Genomic DNA, 3,826 nt, shown 5'->3' with positions numbered 1-3,826 from the left:
CTTTGGGATCTTCTTGAGTCACTGTTCCTCTCCACGCTGCGTGTATTAAAGGCATTGCAACTAACGCTCCAACCTGGTTGAAGATGATTGTTCTTCCACATCAGATTTGACATTACTGTATGTATGCAGGCCCTTGTAATTGCTTTTCCAATACTGCCAACTGGTTATTGATGATTGATTTCACATTGTGGTACGAGTATCGAGTGAAATGAGTGCTATCCACCCCAGCAACACAGTGATAACATGGAGCCGGCAAGTCATCCAGGTCACAATAGAGGTCAAGCAGTGGGAGGAGGAAGACGTGGTGGTCAAAGGAATGGAAGGGGACATGCACCCCTTCTGAGAGGTGGTCGTGGGCCTCGTCATAGAGGAGGGCTTAGGCCTCACCAGAGAGGCAGCCATGGGCCTCATTTGAGAGGTGTTGGGGGAACGTGGTAGAGGACAAGGCCACGGACCAGACAGCGGCAGCAACAGCAAATAGTGTCCAGTGAAATCCGAGAAATAGTTGTAGAACATGTTGTAAATCATGGCATGACCATGACTGAGGCAGCTACAATGATTCAATCAAACCTCAGAATCAACTCAGGATCAACTGTGGCCTCAATCATCAGAAATGTCCGTACTGAGAAGCGGCAAGTCTTCAGCATGCACTAAACATTAGGCTACTCTCAATTGTCAAATGACTGTATACTGCATACCAATGTGTAGCACAGAGTATAGTGTGCCTTTTGAAAGAAATGCAGACAGAGTGAAGCAGCTGATGACTGAGTATGTTCAGGTATGTTCAGTTTCAAGATGCCTCTTGTGAAAAATGGTTGTGAGAACCTGAACCTGAACACAGGGCTGTTGGAAATTTAGAAGTACAGTAATCAATCCTTTGTTTTGCTTTTTACACTAAGCCAGGTGAGGAACACTGCAGTTGACATTTTACTGTAGTTTTGTTCGTTTTTGTAGCTAATTATTTTTGCATGGATTCAAAGAAACCTATGGTGTGATTTGATTGTATTGCATCAATACATTTCAGATTTTGTTCAATGATTCCACTGTGTCTGTAGTATTCTCTCTACTAGTCCTTTTACAGTGATGTATTTATGTGTAGTACCATAATGAAACATGTATCACATATTTTGTACTACAATATTTAATGATTGTACGAACAACTACACAGTGAAACTATCGGTATCTTCTGTGTGGGTGATCTAAATAAATGTTACTATGGTATTTCATGATAAATGAATTATTTGAACCAACAAGTCTGCAAGTGCAAGGTTTCTTTAAAGATATGAATGCACAATGCAATGTTTTGAACATTGGACAGCCTGTGTTACAAGTGATGACCGTTTTGAGTTTTGTGTCTAGAGTTTTGAAAAATGACATCAAGGTTCTGAAATTAGTGACAAAGTGATTGTAAAAAACTGTATATTCATCCTATTTAATGTGCTCTTTTAAAATGTACTTTTCTTTTTTATGTTGCCATTTCTGTTCTACCAATGTTTCAGTTGTTAGCCAAAGATTGACAGAGTACATCTCATACACACAGGCCAGACAGCAAGGATTTCTTTTTGAAATTCAATTACAAATGCTGCATGAACTCATCAATACGATTAGAGCTCCTGAAAGCAATATAACTAACTCACTCTACAGCATCTCATTAGCAGTGAAAAGAAATCAAGAAAGTTAGGACAGTCGACTGTTTACCACTATGTAACATCACCTTTTCTTTTAATAACACTTATTAAGCACTTGGGCACTGAAGACACCACTTGGTTAAGTTTAGCAAGTGGGATTTCCCCCCATTCATCCATTATGCATTTCCTCAGCTGCGCAACTGCACAGGGCCTTCGTTGTCTTAATTTGCACTTCATAGTGCGCCACACATTCTCAATTCGGAGACAGGTCAGGACTGCAGGCAGGCCATGCTAGCACCCGCACTCTCTGCCTACGCAACCATGCGCTTGTAATCTGGGCAGAATGTGGTTTGGCGTTATCCTGCTGAAAAATGCAGGGACGTCCCTGGAAAAGACGATGTCTGGATGGCAGCATATGTTGCTCCAAAATGTGTACATCTCTTTCTGCAAAAATGGTGCCCTCACAGATGTGCGAGTTACATGACAGACAGACACTCATACACACTGTCACACCCACACACACACACACACTTTCACAGACAGACACACGCACACACACTCACTTTCACACAGAGACAGACACACAAACACAGAGACAGACACACACACACTCACTTTCACACAGAGACACACAAACACATACACTTTCACACAGACACACACACACATACATACATACATACATACATACATACATATATAAGGAAAAGAAACAATACATTTAAAAATCACAAAAAGATGTAATAAAGTACAGAAAATCTAAATGTAATAAAATGTGATCTTTAATACACACAAATATGTATGGCTGGTCGGATGCGTCTTGGACTCGGGTTCCTCTTCATTACGTATAATGCTTTTGCCTTTTGCTATAGCTTTCCGTGGAGGGGATCGTGGGTGAGTTTGTACCATTCTTGGGAGGCTCTGCCTTGTTGGGGCGGAGCTGTGATCCAGGTGAACAGCAGATCGGACATAGGTGGGCATGTGGGCGGAGGAGGAAGGCCGGTCAAGCAAATAAGCTTGCTAAGGTACGCAGCAGCAGCAAGCAGCCCCACCATCCAGTCAGCCAGCCAGTCTGGCTGGCAGTGACTGAGTGGTTGACAGACGGCAAGCAACGGAATGTACGTGCTCTGTGATGTCATAGGAGTCACCTGAGAGAGATGTTTGTGATGTCATCGCTGAGCTGGCTGGCTCTGTGTGTCTTGCTGGCTGTGTGTGTGTGTGTGAGAGAGAGAGAGACTTTTTGACTTTTATCAGACTTCATTGCCTGTTTGCAACACGCAATAATTCATACAAAAGAAAATAAATAAATAAATAAAAAATAGTGTTCCCCTTTGTTTGTCTCCCCCCAACAAGCATTAACTCCGCCACTGATCTGTACACTTTTAAAGAAAGCAACCCAATACACACAACAAAACAACCATCAAATACTAAACCCTATAAATGAATTACATAATAAAAACCAACTCCCCGTCATACAATTCACAAAGGGCATCATTAATACACCAGACCTGTTCAAAACTCTCCAAATCATTCATCAGCCTGTAATAGTTAAACTCTAGTCTGACTCTGCACTTGACCAGCATGGCAAACACTCTCACTGCATCCTCACTGCCCTCCCCACACACTCTGTTCTTCCTAGTCTTATAGACGGCCATTTTAGCCTGGCCCAGCAAGAAGTTTACCAGCTGGTCCACATGTTTGGTCCTTCTGGTGTATCGCGCCCCTAAAATAAAAACCTTTGTGTTAAAAATCAGGTTAAGATCAGTAAAAAGACGAGTTAAAAGACTAAAAATGGGTGACAACCGAGAGCAAGTGCTGAAACAGTGAAACACGGTCTCTCTCTGAGCACAGAATGGGCAGGCGTCGGACACAGCAGGGTTAAGAACAGTAATAAAAGAATTGACAGCAATAATGGTGTGTAACACCCTCCACTGCAGATTGCCAGCTCTCTTATTGAGGGGGGCTTGTACAGGCTTCTCCAGGCGGGCGCAGTGTCTTCCCCCAGCCCCAGCCTGTAAAGTAATTTTAGGAATCACAAAGAAACAGTTGAAAGTGCTAAATAAGTATTTTGATGCACCATATTAATTTAGGAAATTTACATGTTGTTTTTCATCAGCTTCTGTATCTGATGGCTCCACATCACTGGCTGGATTGATAGCAACGACACTCTAAAAAAAGAAGTGTTAAGTTTGAGCATT

At 42.3% G+C, this 3,826-nt stretch overlaps 1 non-coding gene across 1 annotated transcript; it reads left to right on the top strand.

The window, feature by feature from the left end:
* The first annotated feature begins 2,450 nt into the window (after window positions 1-2,450).
* Window positions 2,451-2,565, top strand: LOC136747391 (U5 spliceosomal RNA). The gene has a single exon (XR_010816492.1). It is a non-coding gene; the product is annotated as a U5 spliceosomal RNA (small nuclear RNA).
* The last annotated feature ends 1,261 nt before the right edge of the window (window positions 2,566-3,826 follow it).

This window comes from Amia ocellicauda, chromosome 3, assembly GCF_036373705.1.
Source record: "Amia ocellicauda isolate fAmiCal2 chromosome 3, fAmiCal2.hap1, whole genome shotgun sequence".
Taxonomy (NCBI): domain Eukaryota; kingdom Metazoa; phylum Chordata; class Actinopteri; order Amiiformes; family Amiidae; genus Amia; species Amia ocellicauda.
The sequence above is the reverse complement of the archived record's forward strand: the minus strand, read 5'-3'. Positions and strand labels throughout refer to the sequence as shown.